This window comes from Schistocerca serialis, chromosome 1 (assembly GCF_023864345.2).
Source record: "Schistocerca serialis cubense isolate TAMUIC-IGC-003099 chromosome 1, iqSchSeri2.2, whole genome shotgun sequence".
Classification (NCBI taxonomy): domain Eukaryota; kingdom Metazoa; phylum Arthropoda; class Insecta; order Orthoptera; family Acrididae; genus Schistocerca; species Schistocerca serialis.
In genome coordinates, this window is record NC_064638.1 from 1,108,150,371 (window position 1) to 1,108,164,287 (window position 13,917).

The 13,917-nt window shown below is 42.1% G+C and overlaps 1 protein-coding gene across 1 annotated transcript in view; it reads left to right on the forward strand.

The window, feature by feature from the left end:
• The window catches only part of LOC126416629 (nucleoprotein TPR), a 195,626-nt gene that overhangs the window by 77,118 nt on the left and 104,591 nt on the right, over positions 1–13,917 (forward strand). The gene's annotated exons all lie outside the window — the stretch shown is intronic.

Here is a 13,917-nt window from a genome sequence, read left to right on the forward strand (position 1 = left end):
CTGTATCCAGAAAGGCCCGTACAGGACCTGCAACATCCGGTCGTGCACTATCCTGCTGAAATGTAGGGTTTCGCAGGGATCGAATTAAGGGTACAGCCACAGGTCGTAAGACATCTGACTGTTCAAAGTGCCGTCAATGCGAAGAAGCGGTGACCGAGACGCGTAACCAATGGCAACCCATACCATCACGCCGGGTGATACGCCAGTATGGCGATGACGAATACACGCTTCCAACGTGCGTTCAGCGCGATGTCGCCAAACACGGATGCGACCATCATGATGCTGTGAATATAACCTGGATTCATCCGAAAAAATGACGTTTTGGTATTCGTGCACTCAGGTTCGTCGTTGAGTACACCACCGCAGGCGCTCCTGTCAGTGATGCAGCGTCACGGATATCCGCAGCCGTGGTCTTCGAGCTGATAGTCCATGCTGCTGCAAACGTCGTCGAACTGTTTGTGCAGATGGTTGTTGTCTTGCAAACGTCCCCATCTGTTGACTCAGGGATCCAGACGTGGCTGAACGATCCGTTACAGCCATGCAGATAAGATGCCTATCATATCGACTGCTAGTGATACGAGGCCGTTGGGATCCAGCACAGCGTTCCGTATTACCCTCCTGAACCCACCGATTCCATATTCTGCTAACAGTCATTAGATCTCGATCAACGCGTGCAGGAATGTCGCAATACGTTAAACCGCAATCGCGATAGGCTACAGTCTGACCCTTATCAAAGTCGGAAACGTGATGGTACGCATTTCTCCTCCTTACACGAGGCATCACAACAACGTTTCAGCAGGCAACGCCGGTCAACTGCTGTTTGTGTATGAGAAATCGGTTGGCAACTTTTCTTATGTCGCCACCGGCGCCAGCCTAGTGTGAATGCTCTGTAAAGCTAATCATTTGCATATCACAGCATCTTCTTCCTGTCGGTTAAATTTCGAGTCCGTAGCACGTCATCTTCGTGGTGTAGTAATTTTAATGGCCAATTGTGTAATATCAAATGATGTACTTTGCTTATACTAATGAAATATTTTTACCTGTAAGGTATGGCAGTAAGCTACCATCATAAAGTATTGAGTAGATAACTATCAAACGTTTAAAATACAGTAAATCTTGTTAACTTCATGTCAAAATTATTTGTTAGTGCATGGAACGTTCCAAAATTCAGTTAATCAGCTTTGTCAAAGATGGAACTTTTGCAATGTTGCCCTCTGTTGTGTAAATTTCGTGGACGCCTATACGCTAGACTCGGACAAAAATTGTAGTTATTTACAAGTTTCCCAGACAATTTAAACGTTTTTTTATCTAAATGATTTGAAACGTGTCAGTTTATACGACGTGTGTACGTAATTAGTTTCAGTGGACGGCTGCTTACAAGTTTCTAAACGGCACAGTTGTCTAAATTTACCTTTAATGAAATGTTTTCACAGTCCTACACTTATAAACAAAATATTTTACCTACAGTTTTAAGATAAAAATTGCTCTATGTCTGTAGAAGAAGAGTTGACCAGAATAAGTGACTGCCGGCCGGAGTGGCCGAGCAGTTCTAGGCGCTACAGTCTGGAACCGCGCGACCGCTGCGGTCGCAGGTTCGAATCCTGCCTCGGGCATGGATGTGTGTGATGTTCTTAGGTTAGTTAGGTTTACGTAATTCTAAGTTGTAGGGGACTGATGACCTCAGAAGTAAAGTCCCATAATGCTCAGAGTCATTTGAACCATTTTTTAGAGTAAATGATTAGATTTAAAATTAGCTTTGCTATTGCCAAACATTTTATGTTATCGGTAACTGATCAAAAATATTTGTTGATACATATTGAACTTCCTTCTGATCCACTGATAACCTAAATAATGAATAATGAAATTGATTTCTGCTTCTAGAGATTTAAGTATGGACATCACTATTCTTTCAAATTGTAATACATTATTTATGATGAATTTCGTTGGCGAATACATGTATTGTGATGGTGCGATTAAAATGCCTAGCTCTTCAAGATGTGTCCACATGATCATTACTTCCTTTCTAAGTGATGAGTTACCCCAGAAAAATATTCAGTATGCCATTATTGGGAGGAAATATTCAAAATATATTAAGTTACTGATTACTTTATTTCCGCCACTAACAATTGTATGAAGAGCAAAAGTAGGACGAACTTTATTGTTTGAGCAACTTCGTAATGTCAATCCTCCAGTTCAAGTTTTCATCGATGTATACACCAAAAAATTGGGAACCTTCTACCCCGTTTACTGACTCCTGTCCATGTGCTACATGAATTATTGGTATGATTGTACTTGCTATACAAATCTGAATATAGTGTGTTTTATGAAAATTAATGGAGAGTCCATTTTCATGAAATCACTTAATAACTCTCTGAAAAACATCATGACAATTTTTTCTGCTGCTTTTTCAGTAACGGGATTTATTACAACATTATTATCGTCTGCAAAAAGTATCAATTCTTCCTGATGATCGTTAAGTGGAAGGTAAATATTTGCAGGATAGTGAAAGAGAAATGGTGACGTACAATGTGTGACAACTAGACTGTGCGCCTGTGTTTTAGGTCAAATTCCATACCAGATCCCAGTGTCTCATGGAGTCAGGGCATGTGACAGACTTGATGGTAACTCATCGGCTATGGCAGAGCTATGAGTGGCGGTACTCTTTGCAGTGTTCGAGAGGAGTAGGCTATGAACCGTCACCAGTTTCACCACCTCCCTTTCATTCGTCATACCAAACAAATCAAAATCAGTCGCCACATTCATCCACAGGGCACAATATACGCACTTGAAACTTTATAACAGGTGGTAGGAAGGCAACACCAAAAACTCCCTTCCCCCTCCCCACTAAGATGGCAACGTGAGATTATCTCATCTGGCCACAATCCTCATGTGAGATCTGCTTACCTTATACTATACATTACTAGAGTCTTATTGCGTTACAATTTATTACAATACCTCACTTTTACAATATGTTATTGATAATTTGCCTGACAACGAAGTTGAAGCACCCAGAAGGCAAGGACAAATCGAAATGAAACTTCATAGATGACAAGATATGTGATGTTATTTCAGTAATTACAACTCGAGTCACATTTACGAAGAACTTAGCAGTATGAGCCCACTTACCACTAAGACATTGCGCCTCATCTGGTCTGCATGCATGCTCTGACTCGGAAAGTGTGACATAAAGCCAGTGCATCCTTTATGGAAAAAAACCTTTATGGTACTCTTGGACACTTTAAACGTAATAGATTTGTCTTTTAGTCAAAAATTACACTGCAGATCGATCAATTCAATCTGTAAACGAACAGGGGCTGTTTTAACTGATACAGAAAATGGTCTTGAAAACGTCTCAGAAACAAACACCAAGTTGGCAGTGTCCTGAAAGCGATTTGAAAACTGTTCCTGTATTTCTTCCAACACAATAATGTATTGTTCAAAATTCGCATTTTGTTTACCACCAGAGAGTTTAGGGAAATGTGTGGCGTTCTTTTTTCAGAAGTTGTCCCTTCTACAATCTGATTTTCATTTTAAATGCATCTACCTTTGCTATTAAACTAGATATTTACTGCATCTCACCTTTCAACGTCTTATTGAGGATGTTCAAGTGCCCAGTCAAGTCAACTAAAAATATGACGTCGGCAATCCATTCAGGATCTTCTAATATTGGTTCTTGCTTTCCTTTTCCCTTCATAAATTGAACAATCGTAGGTCTTAACTCGAAAAATCATTCCAGGCGTTCCTCTCGACTTCAGCGACGTACGTTGCAATACTAAATCACGTCTCCATACTGCTCCTGCAGTTACATGAAAAATTGTTTAAACTGACGATGTAATACCCCATGTGTCTCTAGATAATTTACTACTCGGACTCTCAGTTTCACGACGTGCTCTATGCCTGTAAATTCAGCACATAGCGCTCCTTGATATTCGAAACAATGAATTCCGTACAAATCGTCTGTCGATTAGTTGTAGTTTTTTGCGCAACAATGCTACGTGCCCATTTTGTGCTCCTTACATCCCTGGCACTCCATCGCCCAACATAATCTGCTTCACGCCAACGGTTTCAGTTGCCACTTCAACAGTTTTCAGTAAGTCGATCCCTCTCGTTGTGTTTTCCAGTTGCACTAAATTTATGGTTCCTTTGTCACGATCAAATTGCTGTCGACTTCACGAACATCCATTGTAAGTTCTACCGTGTCCGAAATGTCGATCGACACGTCCAACGCAATCGAGAATGCAATGAACATGCTGGCACTGTCAGTGACTGCCTGTAGACACCCGCTGCCATTACAGCAGTTATTGTTTGTTGCAAAAGACTAATTTCGGAAAACTTTCTGTACCTCCAATGGCGTCACGAGTTCTGTTGGCCCAACAATGCCATTTTTAATGAACTCGGCATCGCTGAAAGGTTTATTAGATCTGGCAATTTTCAGCCTTTTTTTAGCTTGGACGGGCCGCTACATTTTGTTACCGACAAAAATAAGAAACAATAGAGCGGACTGTAAAAACATTGGATTTGTACAAAGAGATACGCACAAACACAAACAGCAGAAACACAACGATTTTCATGTTGACATCGGTTCACTCGGCAGCAGTGCACCTTTTTAAATCCGTCAATCTGTTTTCTCTTGAAGCTGCCAACTAATTCTTTAAATTCCTTGTGCATTGTGGTATAATGTTGTTCTGTAGCATACAGGGTGGTCCACTGATCGTGACCGGGCCAAATATCTCACGAAATAAGCGTCAAACGAAAAAACTACAAAGAACGAAACTCGTATAGCTTGAAGGGGGAAACCAGATGGCGCTATGGTTGGCCCGCTAGATAGCGCAGCCATAGGTCAGATGGATATCAACTGCGTTTTTTTAAAAAAATAGGAACCCCCATTTTTATTACCTATTCGTGTAGTACGTAAAGAAGTATGAATGTTTTAGTTGGTCCGCATTTTCGCTTTCTGACAGAGGGCGCTGTAATAGTCACAAAACATATGGTTCACAAGTTTAGACGAACAGTTGGTAACAGGTAGGTTTTTTAAATTAAAATACAGAACGTAGGTACGTTTGAACATTTTATTTCGGTTGTTCCAATGTGATACATGTACCTCTGTGAACTTATCATTTCTGAGAGCGCATGCTTTACAGCGTGATTGCCTGTAAATACCACATAAATACAATAAATGCTCAAAATGATGTCCATCAACCTCAATGCATTTGGTAATACGTGTAACGACATTCCTCTCAACAGCGAGTAGTTCGCTTTCTGTAATTTTCGCACATGCATTGACAATGCGCTGACGCATGTTGTCAGGCGTTGTCGCTGGATCACGATAGCAAATATCCTTAAACTTCCCCGCAGAAAGAAATCCGGGGACGTCAAATCCGGTGAACGTGCGGGCCATGGTGTAGTGCTTCGACGACCAATCCACCTGTCATGAAATATGCTATTCAATACCGCTTCAACCGCACGCGAGCTATGTGCCGGACATCCATCATATTGGAAGTACATTGCCATTCTGTCAAGCAGTGAAACATCTTATAGTAACATCGGTACAACATGACGTACGAAATCAGCATATATTGCACCATTTAGATTGCCATCGATAAAATGGGGGCCAATTATCCTTCCTCCCATAATGCCGCATACATTAACCCACGAAGGTCGCTGATGTTCCACGTGTCGCAGCCATCGTGGATTTTCCGTTGCCCAATAGTGCATATTATGCTGGTTCACGTTACCGCTATTGGTGAATGACGCTTCGTCGAGAAATAGAACGCTTGCAAAAAATCTGTCATCGTCCCGTAATTTCTCTTGCACCCAGTGGCAGAACTGTACACTACGTTCAAAGTCGTCACCATGCAATTCCTGATGCATAGAAATATGTTACGGGTGCAATCGATGTTGATGTAGCATTCTCAACACCGACGTTTTTGAGATTCCTGGTACTCGCGCAATTTGTCTGCTACTGACGTCCGGATTAGCCGCGACAGCAGCTAAAACACCTACTTGGGCAACATCATTTGTTGCGGGTTCGTGGTTGACGTTTCACATGTGGCTGAACACTTCCTGTTTCCTTAAATAACGTAACTATCCGGCGAACGGTCCGGACACTTGGCTGATGTCGTCCAGGATACCGAGCAGCATACATAGCACACGCCCGTTGGGCATTTTGATCACAATAGCCACACATCAACACGATATCGACCTTTTACGCAATTAGTAAACGGTCCGTTTTAAAACGGGTAATGTATCACGAAGCAAATACCGTCCGCACTGGCGGTATGTTACGTGATACCACGTATTTATACGTTTGTGACTATTACAGCGCCATCTATCACAACGCGAAGAAAGTGGTTGAACTAAAACATATTTCTTGTATGTAATAAAAATAGGGGTTCCTATTTTTTTAAAAAAACGCAGTTGATATCCGTTTGAACTATGGCAGCGCCATCTAGCAGGCCAACCATAGTGCCATCTGGTTTCCCCCTTTAAGCTAGACGAGTTTCGTTCTTTGTAGTTTTTTCGTTTGATGCTTATTTAGTGAGATATTTGACCCGGTCACTATCAATGGACCACCCTGTATTTGCGGTGCCCGGCGGTTATGCGACTCCATAATAAACACTAAGAATTTTCATCCTTCTCTTCGAGAAAGTATTGTAACGGAGTCTTGTTTCAATGGTAGTGACAATACGTCGTCAGTCTGCCTCTTTTTAAGTGTATGTGCCATTGCAACAACCACTGTTCTTTTGCATTTCCTTTAAATCACAAGCAAATAGCGAGGAATACACAACGATGGCACTTCGAAAAATGGTGCACCATATGCCAGAAGCAACAGTGCCGCATCGCTCCACTGCATCAAATGTCGCGCCGTTCCGAGCACTTCCTCGAAGGACCGAGCAAAGCCGAGACAGACCGAGCCTCGGCTCGCACGCGGGCCGCACGTGGCGCTGGCGCATGTGTGCATTCGAGCACGCCGTGGCCGGCCCTAGAGTAGACAATGTCGAATACCCTCATTATATTTTGTGCCAAGCCTACGTATCTTATACTCAATATCTAAAAGTTATTTTTTTATCAACCTTTTAATGTGTTCATTTTCCAAATGGATAAATTAGAATATAAAACCTAGCGTAATTTTAAACTGATATGCTAGTGGGAAAAAAAACTATTTTGATTTGGCAAAGGGAATCCTCGCGCTCGTTTATTTATTGATCACTTCAGAGCACACTGACGGAAGAAAGAACTTCTCTGCAGCACAAAACTTAGTTTCTCTATGAGGACGACCCGTGTGAAGAACGAGGCCATCATCTGACCTGAAATAACGTCATTTATTTCTCCCTGTTACTATACGATCAACGTGGAGACCGAAATATTGCATGGGATATGAAAGATCTTCCCCACTAGTAGCAGACTACAGATACAGTATTAAATATCCAGAACTAAAAAGGAATGTGAAGTTGACAAAGAACCAGCCCCCACTCAGACAGATGGCTACAAAAAATCTGCCGGCCGCGGTGGTCTAGCGGTTCTAGGCGCTCAGTCCGGAACCGCGGGACTGCTACGGTCGCAGGTTCGAATCCTGCCTCGGGCATGGATGTGTGTGATGTCCTTAGGTTAGTCAGGTTTAAGTAGTTCTAAGTTCTGGGGGACTGATGACCACAGATGTTAAGTCCCATAGTGCTCAGAGCCATTTGAACAAAAAATCTAAAGAGTCTGCAGAAAGAGTCGTCTGTGTCACGTCTTCACTATCTGCGGTCTCAGGCCTTCGACCTACATTTGGGATGATCTCAGGTCTCCGCATCTACAGATGTCACTTTTAGTTCTTCTTATTCTGCTTCAGTGCTCTACTCTAAGATTTTTTGACAGCAGTTAAGTTGTTATCATGTCTCCACCCTTTCCGATTTCCTCTTAATTTCTCTGTAGGCCTGACTCACCATATCTTTCTTAATTTCATCTATGTACCTCTGTCATGGTTTTCCTTCAGATCATTTTCCATTAACATATCGCTCTGTTACTGTGTTCAGGAGTACCTCACGTCTCTTTACAAGGCGTTTAAGTTGCATTTTTCTTTAGACAGGTGACTTCCATACGCTTCTCTTTGCACTCACTCTTTTAAGGACCGCTTCGTCAGCAACCATGTCAGTTCACTTTCGTTTGACCACATATGTACAACACCATACCTCCGAAGAATTTTATTTCTTCTCTTCTTTAGTTCCCAGAGCCCAGGTTTCACACCCAAAAACATACTGCCCTCCCAGCATAGTCTTTGAGAAACTTTTCCCTGATTTCAAGGCTCGTGCTTTTTTGCTTCTTCTTGTTTCTGACGGGCAGCTTCTACTTCTGAATTTTATTTGGTTCCATCAGTCCCTACGGATCTCATTCATAAATAAGTAAAGACGTCGACTTGCTCAAGTAGCTCGCTCGTGAATCTGGATTTTGGCTTTCTCGTCTTCACCACGTGCCATCATTTCTGTTTTGTACTCAAAAAATTTTAACATTATATTCTTGTCCCATAACCATACACAATGCATTCGTCAGGGCTTAAACTTATGCACTTTCAGCGAGGCCAGCTATACCATCGGCATATCTTAAAATATCTATTATTTAGACGAGTGTACATCCTCTAATCAAAAGTATACAGACACCTCTATGTAACGCAGTATTGATCACTAGAGGTCACAAGAGGTAGACTCACCAGTATATAAGGATGCGAAGCGTGTTATGTTGTCAGTGGAGAATCAGTAATAGCAGAGTGTGTCGGTAAGAAGATATCAGTGACTTCGAAGCAGTAGCAGATCAATCAGGGGGATTTTAAATCTTCCAGAGCTGCCTAAACAATGTGGTTGTGATGTGGAAACGCAAAGGAACATCCAAAGCTAAACTAACGCCGGACAGACCTCATCTACTAACGGACAGACGTTGTCGAGCATTGCAAAGGGTGGCTGTAAAAATTGACAGGGAATCAGCGGAAGGAATCACTCGCGAGTCCCAAAGTGCTACCAGCAGCCCAGTTACCATGATGACTGGGCGTCAGGTGTCAAAACAAATAGCAATCCGACAGAAGTGTTTGGGTTTCACTTATACATGAAAAACGTTACCTGCAATCATGTGTAGTGCCAACAGTGAAGTACGGACGAACTAGTGTTACAGTATGGGGACATTTTTCGTGGTTAGAGTGTGGTCCCGTTGTTGCTCTTACGAAAACCGTATATTTACGGTATAGGAACATTTTTTACAGCGTTGTGTACTGCGTACAACAGAGGGGATGTTTACGGACGATGCATACTCATGCTGTTACAGTATCCTCTCATCAACCAGTGTACTTGAGGCAATAGTTTGTCCACAACAACATTCCTGGAACTCACTGATCTCCCCAGAGTTCAGATCTGGACCCACTGGAATACCTTTGGGATGAGTTAGAAGCTCAGTTACGCTTGAGAACCAATGGGCTGCCACTCCTCCACAGACATTCCGACACCTCACTGAAACTGTCCTCGCCGGCCGGTGTGGCCGAGCGGTTCTAGGCGCTTCAGTTTGTAACCGCGCAACCGCTCCGGTCGCAGGTTCGACTCCTGCCTCGGGCATGGATGTGTGTGATGTCCTTAGGTTAGTTAGGTTTAAGTAGTTCTACGTTCTAGGGGACTGATGACCTCAGATGTTAAGTCCCATAGTGCTCTGACCTATTTGACCCTTTTTTTTTTTAAACTGTCCTCAGCGGAGTGCATGCCAAGGCGAGGGGTGATTACACACCATATTAAGTGCACTAATAGGTGTCCGGATAATGTATTACCTGTGTGTGAGTCTTCTCTGACCTTTTCAAATGTCTCTCCTAGATTTAGGTTAAAAACAGTGGATGATGACGCACAATTTGTCTGATGCCTTTTCGTGTCTGCATTTCGTCTTACAATGGGATTGCGCCTGCTCGTCATCGCCGCTTTCGTCCGTACTTATGGTACATGCAGAATTTGGGCGGAAATGAAAATGACTGAAGTGGGAGCTCCAGATCGCCAAGTGTTGAGGTCGGAAGAGGCAGGAGCGATTTATGTTAACGTATTTTCCACACAGCGGATGGAACAGCGAAAAGACTGTAGAATGATAATCCTACGGTCGGGTTGGGTCGATTTCCTATGGAGCCAGTATTTTAATTTGCTTGCATTGCAGGTAAACGGAAATAATGATCAATATATTGTATTTACTAATATCTTAACAAAAGACATGGAAAGGAAATCTAAAAGAAAATTTGGGATAGCAAATAATTTCCAAGAAAGCATTTTATTGTACTTACAGCATCCACGAAGACTCTGTATATATCATTTCAACAGCGGGCAGTAATTACAGCGCTAAGGACTTCGTATTCCGTTCGTTTTATTTTGACCTTCGAGCAGCCCATAGCTGCTGCAAGTGAGCATTAGTTTCCCTGTTTTTACGATGAATATCACCGCAGGTGGGTGTATCACGTAACTAATGAGGAGGTATTGAATAGGATTGGGGAGAAGAGAAGTTTGTGGCACAACTTGACTAGAAGAAGGGATCGGTTGGTAGGACATGTTCTGAGGCATCAAGGGATCACAAATTTAGCATTGGAGGGCAGTGTGGAGGGTAAAAATCGTAGAGGGAGACCAAGAGATGAATACACTAAGCAGATTCAGAAGGATGTAGGTTGCAGTAGGTACTGGGAGATGAAGGAGCTTGCACAGGATAGAGTAGTATGGACAGCTGCATCAAACCAGTCTCAGGACAACAACCACACCAAAACAGCACACACATAAAAGGACGGTAACGCATGTTTCAAACACAGCAGTGGCCAAACAGTACCGGATCTTTCCGCACAAAACTCGATTCGGCGTCGGATGTCCCATATTCAATTATTATTATCACAGAGATCGGCCTACAGTTTCGTACGACGTTGTATGAAGCCGTTTTGAAGGCAGGATATCGTTTTCTCAGCTGGCCCTATGGAGGCATGATTAAAACACTATTCAGCGAAGTGGTGCTATAGCGCAAGACTGAAGACCACAACAACAACATCACCGCATCACGTGTAAATCATCAACTGTAATATAACGAAAGTATATACTTTTATATACGAAGTTCTCGTTGCCGAGCGGTTCTAGGCGTTTCAGTCTGGAACCGCGCTGCTGCTACGGTCGCAGGTTCGAATCCTGCCTCGGGCGTGGATGTTAGTGATGTCCTTAAGTTAGTTACGTTTAAGTAGTTCTCAGTCTAGGGGACTGATGACCTCAGGTGTTAAGTCCCATAGTTCTTAGAGATAAATGGACAGAATTAAATAACACAGCAGGCAAAATCTCTAGACAATTACAAGTAGAGTTCAATAGATGGAGATCATGGAGACACAGACAGAGAGGACGGAGATCTTCAACTAATGTTAGCAGTACTGAGGAACTCGATGATCATATTACTGATAAAGATACAGACACAGATCTGGATAACTTAACTGATTCACACTTGTAACATTTTGTTGTAGAACTTTGTATAAAGTTACGTAACAAACTGTAATCAAATGTGGCAATGTGTAATAGTATTAAATGCTAAATATCAATTACAGTAGAGTATGTTCAGATATAGAATAGAGTAGAAAACTGCTGGTGAGAGGGCCATTGCTCGATGATATCATTCCGAGCCCTGCCGCTCACACCAGCATCATAACACACACACACACACACACACACACACAGACACAGACACACACACACACACACACAAAAGATGTATTATTGTGACAAGATCGCATTAATCACTAGATGTTGGATATGGACACACAATATGAGAACTAGTATTTAGTATGAGGCCAAGAGTGGTAAGGCTCGAGGAATGTTCAGAGGTTTTCCTCTCATGGCCTCGTTGGTGTAGGGATACTTAGTAAATATCACTTTTTTTGTATTTTTGAGTTAGTATACTTCAAACTATGATAATTAAAGATTATTTTGTGTTATTAATTTTTAAAATTATAAGTATGTTTGTATTTCCTTTTTCTTTGCTAATTATTACATGCTGCTCAGTTGTCGACTAAAACTGCCTGATACTGTACTTAGTCCGCTTTACGGGGCGGGACACAGGGAACGGCAGATCAGTAACTCAAGTTCGTATATGTATTAGATCAGTATGTGGAGCTTTGATGGGTCTATGTTCATTACTATGTGGATTTTCCCGTGTTCTTGATCTTGAGTTACTGATGTGACTGCCAAGAGACCAACTGCAGTATCACAGCCCGCTTTTTTATACAGGCAGCGGGCCTATTTGGCAAGCAGCAAGTGAAAAAAAAGTTCTTAGAGCCATTTGAACCATTTGAAGTTCTCGTTCCCACTTACAATCCCTTCATGGAGATTTATTTGCAACACCAAATTTTTCTTTGCCTTTGCTTTTCACGCCTTTAATGAAAATATTAATAAATATAATATACCTAGCATTGCTTCCATTTATTTGCAATATACGTACGTAAAAATTGAAAATAAAAGAAGTTTCCGCAGGACTCGACTCCGTAGACCTCGCATTACCGTTCTGAAATCTTTCCTCTGCGCCAGCCGCTGCCTAGTACCATAGTAACGTAATTGGCTCATGCTTTGTTTATGCCCGCTCAAATGACAATAATAGTAATAGTAATAATAATAATAATTCCATGCACAGCACTTTCGTCGTTCCTTGTGTAGTGACTGCACTGTCGTGCTGTCAGTTCATTTATCTGTTTCGAAGTCATTAATGAAGCAATTTCTGGTCTATTGCAGGAACTATGTGCAACTCGGATAACACAGTTTGACGAGAAATTTAGCTTTTGTTACATATGTGTCTTACTTGTACCACCGCAGATGCGTGGTACAAAGCACGACGTATGTGTGTAGTCGGTGAGCTATGTGAGGCACCTGTAATGCATCACTCATTAATTTTAGAATTTTAAAGTTGGTAGCGCTTCAGCGACGGTGTTCGTAGAAACTTGACAGGACTGGAAAATAATAACCAACTAGTAGAAAAGTTAAAGGTTTATTAATCACATGGTTATAAATACAAATATAAATATGTGTTCTTCAGTAGGGAAATGGACTCATAGAACTACATACTGACAAAATCGGATGTTGGAGCTTTTCTACCTTCAATTATGTATTTTAACTGTTGATATTTGTGGTTGACATGCACATTCTACTAGATACGAGACTTCTGGCTCCGAAGTCCGTTTTTGTCCATATGTAATTCTACGAGTCCACTTTCCTTCTGAAGAAGACAAATTTATGTTTTCGAGATAGCATTGCTTGTCTTGTTCAGAGGTACGATGCAATGTTTCCTCGAACATGCATGCATGTCCGAAGGAACATTGCATCGTATCTCTGAACAACAGGCACTGCAGCGACTACGGCCATTATGAAATACATGAAATGTATTCGCAGTTGCAAATACGGACAGCCATCAGCTGTACAATGGAATGACGGCAACGAATATATGTGCCGAACTGAGACTCGAACCCGGATTTCCCGCTCGTTGTGAGCGGTAGAGCGGTGACCTTACCATTTTCCCCCCTAATTTTATTCGTTATTTTTCTCATTATCTGGCCTGGGCGGACGTCAAAGAACATCCCTTCAACTACATCGTTGAATTTTTCACTCAGTTTTGTTTTTCTCAATGAGGACAGCCCGCCCTCTGACCGGAAGCGCTCAACTACCGCGCCGGCGCGTTAGGCTGTCCCAACACAACTCGCGGAGAGAGGCAAACATCCATATGTCGTCAACAATTTGTCTTTCAACCTGCACTCGTCCATTCATTATGTATATTTTCGTACAGGGGACACATTTTAATTGAAAGTCCCTGCCCATTGTCGGCCTGTGTTGTTCAGAAGTACGATGTCATGTTCCTTCGCATATGCAAATAATGCGCCGACTACAGCAGTTACGAAACACTTGAAACGCATTCGTAGTT